A 16,248-nucleotide genomic window follows, 5' to 3' on the forward strand; every position below is an offset into this window, starting at 1 on the left:
CATAACAAACTATCATGTTCATCTTTAGCAACTAGGCATAAATTAGTCATTTCTATAGAGTCTAAATGCACCATGTATATGTTTCCTATTCTATGACCAACAAGCATAACCCGATTAGATGCAATGTCAACGACTTTACAACCATTAATTTCAAACATGACATTGAATCCCTTATCGCATAGTTGACTAATACTCAATAGATTATGCTTTAATCCATTCATATATAACACATTTTTAATTTGTATGGAATAGATATTACCTATAGTACCAAACCTTCAATGTGACCTTTTGAATTATCACCAAAAGTCACTTCTCCTCCATTTCTGGCGTTAAGCTTTATGAACCGGCTTTTGTCTCCGGTCATGTGTCTCGAGCATCCACTATCAAGGTACCATGAATTTGGATTTGTTTCCCCTACCTTGTAGCAATGCTCCTTTTCCTACAAACATAGATTAATTTCTAATTTTTGGTACACAAATTCTTTTGGGTCCATATTCATTAGTTTCCAAAATCCTAGTCCCCTTAGGTATCCATTTGTGTAGGATATCTTTATCTTTAGTAGTATTGAGTTCTTTAGGAATCCACATACTTCTAACAATTTTTCCATTAGAGGTTCTTCGGGGACCTCTATGATTGTAGTTTTTAAAACTTTTTCTAACAAAGTTGGATCTTGAATTTTCTCCTTTTTCAAAATGTTTTGTTCCAACTTTATCAAAAGAAGCTTTAAGATCATCAATTTTATTTAGATGATCCTTATTGTCCTTTGAAAGTAAATTTTTCAAATCCGAATTTTTCTTTTCAAACTCTTCTAGTTTGATTTGCAAATCTTTGATTTCACTTTCAAGATCGTTGTTGGTTTTGGATATGAGTTTTTTTCTTTTTTCAATTTTGAAATATCATTTTTATGTTTTAAAAATAATTTCTCATAATCCTAAGTCAACCAATTATATTCCTCTAATAACTCATCATAAGATAAATCATCAAAATCATATGAGTTAGAGGTTACCTTAGAATCTTCCCCGAATGCCATCAAGCACAAGTTAGCTACTTCTTGTTCCTCTTCATCAGAACCTTCTTCATCGCTCCATGTAGCCACATGAGCCTTGTGCTTATTCTTTGATTGACCATTTCTCTTCAATTGTGGGCAATCATATTTGACATGTCCCAACTTTTGCATTCATATCAAATGATCGGGTCCTTCTCTTTTGGTTCATTTTTTAGGCATTCATTTCTTTTGAATTTTCTTCCTTGGTAAGGTCTAATCATTTTTTGAACCGTTTAGCAAACAATGCCATTTCCTCATCATCGTCATCTTCATTCGAATCACTCTCATCTTTTGTGGATTTGAGAGCAACTCCAATGTTTTTCTTCTTGTTAATCTCCTTTGGTGTCTCGTCAATCTTATCGAGGTCCACCTCATCTTCAAGCATCATTTCATGAGTGAGGAGGGAACCGATTAGTTCTTCAAGAGTTAAGGATGTTAGGTCCTTAGACTCGATGATTGCCGTCTTCTTTGATTGCCATGATTTTGGAATGGAGTAAAATAACTTCCTCATAAGCTTTTCATTTGAAATGATCTCTCCATATGATTTGAGACCATTGACAATCGTTTAGAATCTATCCATCATAGCTTTGATATCTTTATTTGCTTTCATCCTGAAATTTTCATAGCTATGCGTTAGAATACTAATTTTAGATTTCTTTACCTCATCTGTAACTTCATGAGTGACTTGAAGTTTGTCCCATATTTCTTTGGCGGTTGTACAAGATGAAACTCTTCCGTATTCATCTAGTCCAAGAGCACAAAATATGATATGGATGGCTTTGGAGTTGAGCTAGAACATTTTTGTCTCTCCTTCACTCCACAATCTTGGATAAGTGAGAGGCTTGATGTATCCTTCTTCTACGACATTCCATGCTCCCATGTCACTTGCTTGAATGAAGTACATCATCCTATTTTTCCAATAGGCATAGTTAGCCCCATTGAAGAAAGGAGGCTTGTTCACGGGCATCAAATCGAGACCGGAGTCGAAGTTTAAAGTAGAGGCCATTGATGACTTTGATTATCGATGTAACTCTTCCCGAATCGACTCAAGAGGTGATTAAACCTTCAAATGAGTTAGGCTCTGATGCCAATTATTGAGTTAATCGATTGATGGAATCGGCCGAGAGGGGGTAAATTGGAAATTAAAATTTTGTGGAAGCTTTAGCAGAAAATTGAAAGTAATTGCACATAGATTTAGAGTGGTTCGACTTTATCAACCAAAGTCTACGTCCACTACCTTAGCTATCCACAAGGATTTTCCACAAATTCACTAATTTGTTCTTTCTTTTGAGGCCAAAGAGATAACCTTACAACTCCCTCAAGAATATACCCCAATTCTTGAGAACACTCTTTTCTCAAGGTGAAGATTACAAATTTGCAAACTCACAAGAAAAACCTCACAAGGCAAATATGTTTGCACAATTCTAGAACAAAGAAAGAACACTCAAGAATAAATACAATTGAGCACAATAAGTGTTCTTGAAAGCAAAATGAATATTGAATGAAAAATAGGCTTGAAATGCTCAAACTTGAGGTTTGATGCTTTCTCTTTGATTCTCTCTTGATTCTAGTTGCTTGATATTTCTTGTTATTGATCAATGGCTTCTAAGCTTGCTAAAATACACCTTGAATCACTTCTGAATGTTGGGGATCATTAATGAACTTATTGGAGCCAATTAAGTGTGAAAACAATTAATACAACAGCTTGGAGCGTAGGTGGAATCGATACCCCTCATGGGGAATCGGTTTCCTAAGTGTAAAATTCAAATATTTCGACCGTTGAACAAGGGGGGAATTGATACCCCTGGGGGGAATCGGTTCCCTCCGAGCATACTGGAATTCTCGGAGCCAAATCCTTCAGGGGGAATCGGTACCCCCTTGGGGGGGAATCGGTTCCCTCTGGACAAACTGTAATTTTTGGCTTTGAAACGGTTCGAAATACTTTGTAAAATTGTTTTAAAATTATTTTAATATTAAAACTTAATTTTACACTTAGTAAGGATTTTAAAATAAACTTTGAAATACTTGAGTAATATTTTGATATTCGATTAATATATCGAATATGCTTAGAAAAATCTTGTTCAAAATTAAAATTCTTTTAATTTAATTTGTTATATCGAAACATCAAAATGTTTTCAACACTTCTGCTAGATCTTATCACAGAAGAAGATAGATTGTCATTCCCAGTGGAAAAATGGAAGAATTCCCAAAGAAGAATTTGTTCAACATTGACATCATAATCAAGTGAAGTCAAATGAAAAAAAACTTATTATATTTTTGTCTTTGCTCCATTCCTGTTCTATAATAATGAGCAAAGAGGGGCAGCTGAAGACTCTCATTTTTTTCATTTGATTATTATTATTATTATCATCATCATCATCATCATCATCATTATTATTATATTATTATTATTATTATTATTATTATTATTATTTACAAACAGACCCAAAACTGGACCAGCCCAGTTACAAAAGACCAATCTAGACTGGCCTAACTACAAACCTTAAACCTGTTTACGGGTTATATCAATTTCTCTAGCCGCTAGCAATCATCCACTGTTGGATCCCAGCAATCATCCACCGTTGGATCTGATAAGATCCAACGATCCAGAAGCCTCCAGATGAAACCCTAGGGTTATGATACCCTAGGGACACGCGGTCACCGCCTCTGTTGTCGCCGATCTACGCCGTTCCACGTCGCTTCACATACTGCCACGACACCAACCGAGAGCCTCCAGAAGACTCAAAACTAGCCGTCCACGTTAAAGGCCACTGTGAGTCACCACTAAAGTTTGGTGACTCACCAAACTGCCATCCTATTAACCGGTCCGAGTCCAGTATCGAGGTGGCTATAAAGCCATCGAACCTGCAAATAGGAGAGAATAGCGAACAAAAAAAACGGAGAGCAACGGAAAAAACTAAAGACCAACTCACTGAGAAGAGAGAATAAAGAGCTTACCTTGCCGGAGAACCCCAAACATCGCCTAAGAACCAAAAATACCGAAGGTATTTTCTTAGATCTAAGAAATTCTAGAGGTTTTTAAGATAAAAAGAGGTCGGATTCAATTTAGTGGTTGTTAGATCTTTAAGTTAGGGGTATTTTTGTATATTCTGGCCACCATGGGCGGTGTTCGGCGGTGGTGGTCGGCGCTGGAGTACGACTGCCGGTCGGTGGTCGGCCAATCTCCGGTTGGAGGTTTGAAGAGAGAGTTGAGAGAAAAAATTTTCTCTCGTATAGAGAGAGAAAGGAAAAACAGAGAAATGAAAGAGGGCTGGTCTAAGAGGTCGGGTTTAGGGTATTTATACCCTCACCAAAACGACATCGTTTTTGATGAGGGCCTGGGTATAATTTCATCAATGGCTAAACCATACACGCAGTACTACAGTTTTGTAATTTTCTATTTTAGTCACTAAATCAAATTTTAGATTTTTTTAATTCGGAATATGAATTTTAATTCCTTTATAATTTGATCACTAATTTAATTAGGTAAAATAATCAAATTAGGCATTATGATTTTAATAATTATTTTAATCGAACAACATGTTTTAATTATTTTAATTTGATTTTCAAATTTAATATAATTTTATTTTAGTCCCAAGTAAATAAATATGTAAAATAACATGTTAATCCCTGTAACTTTAATGATTAATTACTAATTAGGGTATTTAATTTTATATGTTATAATTTAATCACTACTTTCATTTAATTACAAATTTTATTATTGTTATATTTCAATATTATAGTTTTAATTTCATTTATTTTAGTTATTGTTTAAATATATTTTAATATGTTTATTTTCAATATATTTAATTATTATTATTATTATTATTTATTCATATAAATATATATATAATATTTAATTATTTTATTTGTTTTCTATTAAAATCCTATTATAAATTTAATTTTATAAATTACTTTAAAAATAATCATATTTTAATATTTATTTTCCATATTAAGAAATGACAATCTTAAAGCAACTGGATGTCTATTTTCTGATATTTTAAATAAATATCTTACTTTTATAAATTATATTAATCTATTTTTAGATAAATACTTTATTGATATTTATTTTTTAATATTAAGAAAAGAGTTGTTTTAAAGCACCTAGAAGCACTTTTCTGATATTTCTAAATAAATAAATATCTCTTATATATATATTAATAGATTTTCTTAAAAATTATAGTTATAAATTTGAAACAACATGATTATAAATTAAATATATCTTCAAATTTTTAAAATTCTAATAATAAGAGATAATTTATAATTAATGAGTACCAATTTTGGGCGTTATAGGGGTGCTAATCATTCCCTAAACGCAACGACCACGAATCTCTTTTTATTATTAAAAAGAATGAATTTTTGGTTATACGTATATCAGTTTATCTTTAAATATGTTTCTTAAAAATATTTAAAAGATTATTTTTATGTATTTGACCTACCTAACCCAAAAGGTCAATGGCGACTCCCAAAATATTTTTTAAATCAAAATCATTTATTTATTCATTTTTTCGCCAAGTAAAAATTTTGCCCGGGCGAAAACCGGTTACGAAAAATATTATACAGAAATTTATGTGATTTATTATTTATATCTTCTATTATAATTAGGGGAAAATAAATTTCAAATCACTTTTGAATTGGGTAATGTTTTAAGTAAATCTGTGACACCTATAACCTGCATGATACCTATAATCTGCATGATACAGTATACAGGTCGTAGGTGTTACATTATATATGTATAGATTACCTGGAGAGTCCACGATAAATGGATGCACCCTTTGAAAAGCCCTTACTTTTTCTGAAAATTAGTGCACATTTCAATGTAATGAATAACTTCATTTGTTTTCAATGGAGATGGGAAATATGTATGTATGTATGTATGTATGTATGTATGTATGTATGTATGTATGTATGTATGTATGTATGTATGTATGTATGTATGTATATGTATGTATGTATGTATGTATGTATGTATGTATGTATGTGTATGTATGTATGTATGTATGTATGTATGTATGTATGTATGTATGTATGTATGTATGTATGTATGTATGTATGTATGTATGTATGTATGTATGTATGTATGTATGTATGTATGTATGTATGTATGTATGTATGTATGTATGTATGTATGTATGTATGTATGTATGTATGTATGTATGTATGTATGTATGTATGTATGTGATGTATGCATGTATGATGTATGTATGTATGTATGTATGTATGTATGTATGTATGTATGTATGTATGTATGTATGTATGTATGTATGCATGTATGCATGTATGTATGTATGTATGTATGTATGTATGTATGTATGTATGTATGTATGTATGTATGTATGTATGCATGGATGTATGTATGCATGTATGCATGGATGTATGTATGCATGTATGCATGCATGTATGTATGCATGTATGCATGCATGTATGTATGTATGTATGCATGCATGTATGTATGTATGTATGCATGTATGTATGCATGTATGCATGCATGTATGTATGTATGTATGTATGTATGTATGTATGTATGTATGTATGTATGTATGTATGTATGTATGTATGTATGTATGTATGTATGTATGTATGTATGTATGTATGTATGTATGTATGTATGTATGTATGTATGTATGTATGTATGTATGTATGTATGTATGTATGTATGTATGTATGTATGTATGTATGTATGTATGTATGTATGTATGATGTATGTATATATGTATGTATGTATGTATGTATGTATGGTATGTATGTATGTATGTATGTATGTATGTATGTATGTATGTATGTTGTTGTATGTATGTATGTATGTTGTATGTATGTATGTATGTATGTATGTATGTATGTATGTATGTATGTATGTATGTATGTATGTATGTATGTATGTATGTATGTATGTATGTATGTATGTATGTATGTATGTATGTATGTCTGTATGTATGTATGTATGTATGTATGTATGTATGTATGTATGTATGATGTATGTATGCATATGCATGTATGATGTATGTATGTATGTATGTATGTATGTATGTATGTATGTATGTATGTATGTATGTATGTATGTATGTATGTATGTATGCATGTATGCATGTATGTATGTATGTATGTATGTATGTATGTATGTATGTATGTATGTATGTATGTATGTATGTATGCATGGATGTATGTATGCATGTATGCATGGATGTATGTATGCATGTATGCATGCATGTATGTATGCATGTATGCATGCATGTATGTATGTATGTATGCATGCATGTATGTATGTATGTATGCATGCATGTATGCATGCATGCATGTATGTATGTATGCATGTATGTATGTATGTATGTATGTATGCATGTATGCATGTATGCATGTATGCATGTATGCATGTATGCATGCATGTATGTATGCATGTATGTATGCATGTATGTATGTATGTATGCCTGTATGCATGTATGCATGTATGCATGTATTCATGTATGCATGTATGCATGTATGCATGCATGTATGTATGTATGTATGTATATATGTATGTATGTATGCATGCATGCATGTATGTATGTATGTATATATGTATGTATGCATGTATGCATGTATGCATGCATGCATGTGGTGAAAGAGAAAACATACAGGGAAATTTATCGGTGCAAATTCGCCCCATAATTTCAGAGCAGCTAAATCATAAGCCCTTGCTGCTGATACTTCATCATCATATCCACCTGTGGAACCAATCCACGTTTTCCAAAATTGTTGTCCATTATCCTTGTTTGTAGGGTTAGCAAAATTCGATTCGACTTGAAAATAAAAATTTTCTATTATATGCTCAAAAATTTGACTCAACTCGGAAAAAAAAATTAAAATTTGAGTCTATTTATAAAATAGAATTCGAATAACTTAAATTTTTTAGTAATTAGTTGATTGATTTTCAAGTTTGAGTTAAGTCTCTTAACTTTACATAATATATATCACATATCAAGAATTATATGTATACTGTATATGATTATAGAAAACCATTTAAATTAGACCTACTTAATTCGGATAGGTAAAGTTTTGTACGTATGAAGAGTTTAAGGTCATATAAACTACCCATAATATGCTGGAGGTACATAAGAAATTATACAGAATTTAAAAGTGGAATCGGATGAGATCACTGACCTATATAAACTGCAAAGTGCAGGAGGAACAACAAGAAGAACAACATGGTTAGCAATGAATGAGATAATGACGATAACCAAGGAATATATATATATATATATATTAGAAATCAGAAAAACACAAGAGAAAAGAGGATAATGTAAAGACCAGTCTTTGGTTTTTGTGTTGGATCAGTGTTATCCCACAAAAATGACTCATATCGACCCGTGTATCTGCATCTAATGCCATGGCATCTTTCAGTTTCAATTGTAAAACAGTAGGAATATTAACTTAAAATGAAGATGGAGATAGGCCATCACAACCTGCTAACACATCGGTAGCTCGTCCTTCTCGCTCCGAAAATCCGCAGCGACTCCTTCCGTGGCCGTTTACGTTCATTGCTCCGGTTATCACTGTCAAATTATGAATTTGTTGAGTGAGTTCAACTGCAAATACTCAGATCAATGGAATAAATAGTGTGTTCTAATAGACTGTTTAACTTGGTTTGTTTTTGCTTCCTGGATGTTGTCGTTCCCATTGGGAAGGAGACGTTACCACCACATGCAATCATGAATAGTGTATTACAATCTTCAAACTGAGGATCAATGTTTGGTGAACTCATGTTAATAGAACCTACAAAATTAACACATGAGAAAAATGTACATACATAATTGTAAGTGATGCCAAATCATGCTCCAATGCCTTAAGATTTTTAGACTTGTTTGTGGAATTCATGATACTAATGGACAGACGCATGATTTTAAGATAAGAAAGGTGAATTTTTAAAATTTTAGGGAACAAAAATAAATTATCAAGAAAATACAAATAAAATATCTAAATTATACAATAAATTTAAAATTTTCAGAAAAAAATGACTGCCCACTCACTTTTCTTGGTCCATATCTGCTTCCATTTTCATTTTACTTCATGGGATTTTTGTAAACTTCGGCACTGTATTCTTCTTTAGTTGCCGGTGTTTTTATTGATTAACATTTTCTTTTATATGAATTTATAAACTATTTCATGCGGATATTTTTAATTTTTTTTTCTAAATTTTTTAAAAAAATCCTTGATTATATATCTATTAGTCATATCCCTCATCTTAGCTTTGACAAAACATGATTGAATGGTAAGAATCAATACGGAAAAATATTGGATTATGATATTTAGCTTAAAACTGCTTCCCAATGATTAAAAAAAAAAAAAGTGGAATAGAATTGCAGGGAAAGTGATGTTAAAAACATGAAGAGTAAATGAATTCTTATGGGAAGAAGAAACCCAGTATATAGACTGACCTGAATATAATCTCAATGGAACCAACTCTAAATCCAAATTAAAATCCCAAAATGTACGATTATATACATATATACACTGGGTTCATCAGAGAAGAGATATATAACGTAAATTTAATTACAGTGTGAAAAATGGCAACTTCATAATTGATAAACAAAGTGATAAATGATTTAAGAATTTTGTAACCATATATAGTGGTGTATAATAAATTCAGCAATCACATGAGTTTCAAGTGTGGGTCCCACACTTCTTTTAATTTAAATCAAATCACACAGTAAATTAAGTTGCCCAATCATTTCTTTGGATTCCAAAATTTCCTTGCACACCGTTCACCGATGACGACCAAAATTGTGTCGCTTGCCTTCACTTATTCAATAAATAAACCATTTACGCTGATTTACAAATGTAAACATAAAAACTTTCTTAGAAGTTGTTAGCATAATGAGTTAGTGAGCAACGATCATGCTCCTACACTGCTCGAGCTCTAGTGCATGCTGCATAGTGATTCTAGAAGATTGTTGATAATGATTAGTTGAGGTTGTTAATGATTAATTACAAAGTCTGGTAAGACTATAACAACTATGTAGAGCTGTATATAAGAAAGAGAGAGATGTAGATCAAGAACACAATTCATCTTCTCTATTCAATATACATGATTTCATTGCTTTCTCAGTAGATACTCAACATGGTATCATTCGCCAAACGGTCCTGACCTTGTTGTTCGTCCTGCATCCTCCTCCTCCTCCGTTGCCGTCGACTTCCGTTTTCAGTGCCGCTTAAATGGAAGCCGCCGACATACGGAAACTAACCAGTCTGCTGGAATCATTCGTTTCTTTTTGTATGTTCTCAAGATCTCTCGCGATGGCCCAAGCAGATCTGATCAAACAGCCCTTAAATCAAAGAGTCATCCCCTAAAGTACCAAAACTCAGTCAAAACAGAGTAAATGAAGTTATCCAAGGTTCGGTCACGCTCTTAAAAGTAAAAAGAATCTCTGAAAAAGTTGTTTTGCCGTCTAGAGGCTCTACTCTTGCCGCAGGCTACAATCTATCAAGTGCAACGGATACCAAAGTGCCTGCTAGAGGAAAAGCATTGATTCCTACTGATCTAAGCATTTTAGTACCTGAAGGAACATATCCAAGGTTTGGTTTGACTTGGAAGCATTCCATCGACGTGGGAGCTGGAGTAATCGATGCAGATTACAGGGGACCCCTTGGGGTGATTTTGTTCAACTATTCGGATGTTGACTTTGAAGAGAAAGTGGGTAACATAATTGCCCAGTTGATTATTAAGAGATCATTACACCCGATTTTGAAAGTTGAGGATTTGGATGTTACCACTAGAGGGCTGGGGGATTTGGCTCTACTAGTGTTAAATCTCTGGATTTTAGGGCTCGTTTAGAGGGCTAAGTTTGGTGGGCGGCTCTGGTTAAACAAAATGCTTTTCTTTTTGCTTACGGATATTTTCTTTTGGAAGAAGCCATGCATGCTTAATGAGTTTTGGTAATAAGCGGAGCAATGGAATTTTCTTGATGGGCTGGTCTTGTAATTGAAAGAGCAATGAAGAAGAAAGAAATGAAGGTGAAAGAAGAACGAAAGGAAGCATCAGCACTTTGGATTCAGTGAACGGAAGGAAGTATCGACACTTTCGATTCAAGTGAACGAAAGGAAGCATCGGCACTTTTGATTCAAGAAGAACGAAAGGAAGCATCGGCACTTTCGACTCAAGTGAACGGAATAAAGCATCCGCACTTTCGATTTAATTATTCATCTTTTCATCAAGAAGGTTGAATGTTAAAAATTAGTTGTAATTAGTTTTTAGAGCTTGTTGTAATAGTGTGTTCAAGGTCAAAAGAATAAGTAGAGGGAATGTTAGCATAATGAGTTAGTGAGCAACGATCGTGCTCTTACACTGCTCGAGCTCTAGTGCATGCTGCATAGTGATTCTAGAAGATTGTTGTTAATGATTAGTTGAGTTTGTTAATGTTTAGTTACAAAGTCTGTTAAGACTATAACAACTATGTAGAGCTGTATATAAGGAAGAGAGGGATGTAAATCAAGAACACAATTCATCTTGTCTATTCAATATACATGATTTCATTGCTTTCTCAGTAGATACTCAACAGAAGTTAATATTTGATGTACACATCAATAATAAAACAGTACAATAACTTATAAATGAATATTAACAAAATTGTTTAATCAAAATTAAAAGAAAACTATAACTGAAAATGAAAAAATATTTAAATAAAAGGCTTAATTATAAAATAAGTACCCGAGCTTTTTTTTAATCATCTACATGTCTAACATTACAAACGTTATAACTTTAGGTGTTTTGGTCGTAATGGTTGTTAAAACACCTGTTAAATGACACATGTAATAATCTGATAATTTTGAAAAATTATTTTTTAAAAAAAAACTTTAAAATTTTATTTTTAAAAAAACTCCAATTTTATTTAGTATACCAAAAAATCCAAACTCCCTAAATCTTTAATTCCACCCCATTGGTTGACCAGAGTCATTCTCGGCGAGTCTGACGCGACGGGGAAATGGCATCGATGATGGGTGGTCAAACAACCAACAACCATATCAACGATAAAGGGTGAGAATCGGTGGCAGTGTCGTTGCTTCACCTTTTTTTTCCTTTGAGTTTATCTTCTGTCACAGCATCGCCCACTATCGCAACAACACCCGTCGGCCATCATTATCTCGTCGTTGAAGCCTATCCATCAATCATCATATTCTACTTTTGGCCACCCCTTTACCATCAGCCAAATAGGAAATTAGGTTTTTGAGAATTGGGAATTAGGATTTTTAGGAATTACGGGGTATTTTGTGTAAAATAGAAAAGTTTAAGTTTTTTTTAATATGATAATATTTTAAAGTTTTTATAAAAATAAAATTTACAAATTTATCAGATTATGACATGTGTCTTTTAACGAGGTTTTTTAATAGTCGTTATGTGTTATACCCTAATTTAGGGGCCAAATTTTATTGTTTTAAGTAAATTTAAGGGACTAAATTACACGTTTTAGAAACTTGCAGCTCAGGTTGAAACTCTGGGAAGTTTAGGAACTTAACCCCAAATTTTCTCATTTTGTGATAAGTGAGAAAAATAAATCTCCCCCGATCAAAAGCAAAATTCCCCAAATTAATTCCCAATACCCTAACCCTAGCTACTACCTCTCTACCATGTTTCGCTCGATACGGCCTTTGTTACCATGCCTTAACCCTACCATTGTTACCGACGACCTCCCGCGACTATAGCCCCAAGTTTTCCTCATTGAAATTGGCTGCCAAATGCCATGGAAGAGTCAAAGAAGAACCGTCTAGAAATCTCCCCCGTCGCATCGACTTTTGCTCGATTCTGGTCGATCCGACGACTGTCTCGTCTCACCACCGTCACCAATGTGTTCCCCAGCCTGTTCCGCTCAAAACTCGACCGGTGGGTTGAGTTAACGCCATCAATTTCCCTCCATCGTCGGTGTGGCTATTCGTGGAGTAATCGACCGACCGCCCCGAGCCTGTCGTCGCCTCCATGCGTCGCCACGCGTCGCCGTACGTGTGTGGGGCTTTCTTCTCAGCCGAGACTTATGGAAAACTGAGTCAACTCAGTAGAGTTGACTGAACCCGTTGGGTCAACTCGTGAGTCAACTCGGACAGAGTCAACCCGACTTGACCTGTTGACTTTAACCAGAGTTAACCGTTGATCTATCTGACCGTTGACTTTGACTCGAAAAGTCAATTTTTTCAAAAAGTCCTATTTTAGGTTTTTCGGCATCCTGAGTCCAAATACGAAGTCCGTTTTGCCAAATTTGCACTCGGTAAGCCGTTTTTCAGTGTTTTACCTTTAGATTAAATTTGGTTTCTCAATTAAGTTCAGTTTTTGACGTAAATTTGGTTGTTATGTATCCGAGGAATTATTGGACGTTGAATTCAAGTTCGAGAGTGATCGAATGGAGTTTAAATGTTCTATTGGTAGAGCACAAAAATCAAGGTAATATTTTACTACCTCTTGTATGTTTTTCGAAACTTGTTAATAATTGGTAATTGCATCGATGAAATGATTGATCCTTTGGGTAAAATTTATTTATTTTGGAGTCGAACAGAATTTTGGTAAAAAATACTGTAAATTGTATAAGACTCAAATGGCTCGCATAAGATGTAACATCCCAAAAGTCAGGTTAGTGACCAAAATGAAAGTTTCTAAAATTTAGTGACCAATCTCAGAAAAGATTAAAGTTTAGGGACTTATTTGGGAATATTATGTGAAGGATTGTTAGTAAATATTAAATGAAATAAAGGGTAATTTGGTTTTTTCATAAGAAAGATTTTTATTATTCTTTTATAAGGCATAAAACACGTGGGGATTTGAGGAAAAAGGAAAAGAAATGTCTGGAGAGTTGGGCTCAACTGTTTCTTCTTCTCGTGAGCTCAATTCAAGGTGAGTCTTGGTAAGTTGACCATTTCTTTAGTTTTAAGCTTACTTTTTTTATTCTTGTAGTATTAAGAAAGCTTAAATAGAGATTAAGGTGTGTTGAAACTCAAAGATTAACAAGTTATGAGAGATTGAAGATTAGAGGATTCAAAATGAAATCTTGGAAAAGAGTTAGTAATTGAAGTTTGAGGCTAAATTTGACTTGTCATCAACCTAATTAAGGAATATGAAGTGTTAAAATAGGATTTAGAACATGTTGAAATTGAGTATGATCTTGAATTTTATATAGAGGATTGAATTTTGAAGTTAAAGATGTATTGAATGAGTATTAATGAGTTTAAGCATGTGTATGTAAGTTAAGAATAAGAAAGGGGATGATATATGAAGCAATTGAGCTGAAATGAAGTAATTTGCAGACTAAAAATGTGATTTCTGGGCAAGGGGTATCGGTACCCATTCAATAAGTACCGATACCTCAAGAGTAAATTTCAAGAAGATATGTAAAGGGCACCGATACCTTTAGGAGTGTATCGATACCCCCTTGAAACGAAAACTTATCGAAAGTAATTTGGGTATTCATACCTAGGAAATGTATCGATACCCCAGTTAAAGGATGTACGATACCCTATAGAGTGTATCGATACCTATTTTAATCAAGAATGAAAGTAGCCTTTTTCTTTAGTTAAGAAATGAAGGATTCGAATCATAGTATTTAGAATGCTGGTTTGTATATATAATTATGTAGATATCGATCGAGAGTAAGTCCAGACCAGTTGACAAGTAATAAGCATTGAGGAAAAGAAATAAGAGATCAGTATTGAATAGTGAGGCCAGGTGAGTTCATATGCATTGGTATATGATGTGTATGGAAAAAGACTCGCGATGAGTCTATTTTCCAATATTTGATTGCATGATTTTATGAATGTTAATATGGGTGATATGATTATTATGTATGCATGAATACATGAATATAGTCACAGGTGTTATATGTGATTTCATGTGCTATGGGTATAGGTAATGGTATGATGATAATGTATCAATTATATGCATTAGTTTTAAGTGAATAAATGAAAAGTGAGATAAAGGTAAGGTTAACCTAAATGATAATATAAGAAAATGAAATAAATTATATGATAGAGATTGAACATGTGATTTAAACTATAAGTTAAAGAAATTATATGATATCTGTGAACATAAGATAAGCAAGTGTAAGATATGTGATATTGTATGAGTGATTATACTAGAAAATATATGAGCTCTATGAGATATGAACTACGTGATCATATGAAAATGTGACAATGAGCTATGTGAAAGAAGCTATGAGATTATGTGCCTATGATATGTTTATGAATATGTGAAAAGATAAAAGATAATGCCCATGTTATGTGTCATGAGAGCTAGAGATATAGGCATGCCAAGAGTCGAGGGTTCTACGTGGTCCTTCGGGACATATGTATTCTACGTGGTCCTTCGGGATATATGTGTTCTACGTGGTCCTTAGGGACATATGTGTTCTATGTGGTCCTTCAGGACAAATTATATGTGCCCCTAGTGGGAATTATACGAGCTGTGGTAAAAATATATGTGCACAACCTCTATGTACTCGCATATCTTTGGTTATCACATGTGTACATGGACTAATTAAAAGAATAATATGAATAAACTTGGTATGATCATATGTTTGTTTTGTTGGGAAGTGATATATGTGCTATGATATGGTGTAATACATGATATGATGATTACAGGTAAGAGTATAAAATTATAATGACTAATGTGCAGATTGGTAATAATGGAAATAATTGTACATAAATATGTATGATTTGATATGATGCTACTTGTACTCGTTGTGAAATGATATACATGTTTTATGATGTGTATATTGTTAAGTTCAGGAGCATGTGACTAAGAGATATGAATGATAATAATAATAAGAATATTAAAAAGGATAATGAAAGGATATGGATATGTATGGAGTTATGTTCTGATGTATAATATGCTTTATAGTTTAATATGATTGCATAAAGTATGCATATAGAAATAGTAATGAGATGATATATTTAAGTTTATTTATGCCTCACTAAGTCATCGACTTAGCGTGTGAATGTTTCACGTAGGTTTTGACAAGCTTATGGATCAAAGAGGAGCAAGACAGGTCAGGTTCTCCTTACCGAAAGTCAGATAAGAAGATAAATGAATGATATGTATTAGGATATAGAGAATGTAGTTGCCATGTAATTAAAGATTTGAATTGTATCCGCTCGGATATGTTTTGTAAACTCTTTCACCTAAATTGTATAAATTATGCCTTTTGATTTTAATAAAAGTTGGAAAATTTGTTCTTTTGGGAAAATGTAAATTT

General features: G+C 33.0%; 1 pseudogene; it reads left to right on the forward strand.

Annotated features, from left to right (window-relative positions):
- Window positions 1-4,164: 4,164 nt before the first annotated feature.
- Window positions 4,165-10,861, forward strand: LOC120130182 (annotated as a pseudogene).
- Window positions 10,862-16,248: the final 5,387 nt, after the last annotated feature.

Source organism: Hibiscus syriacus, unplaced genomic scaffold (assembly GCF_006381635.1).
Source record: "Hibiscus syriacus cultivar Baekdansim isolate YM2019G1 unplaced genomic scaffold, ASM638163v2 tig00110528_pilon, whole genome shotgun sequence".
Lineage (NCBI taxonomy): Eukaryota > Viridiplantae > Streptophyta > Magnoliopsida > Malvales > Malvaceae > Hibiscus > Hibiscus syriacus.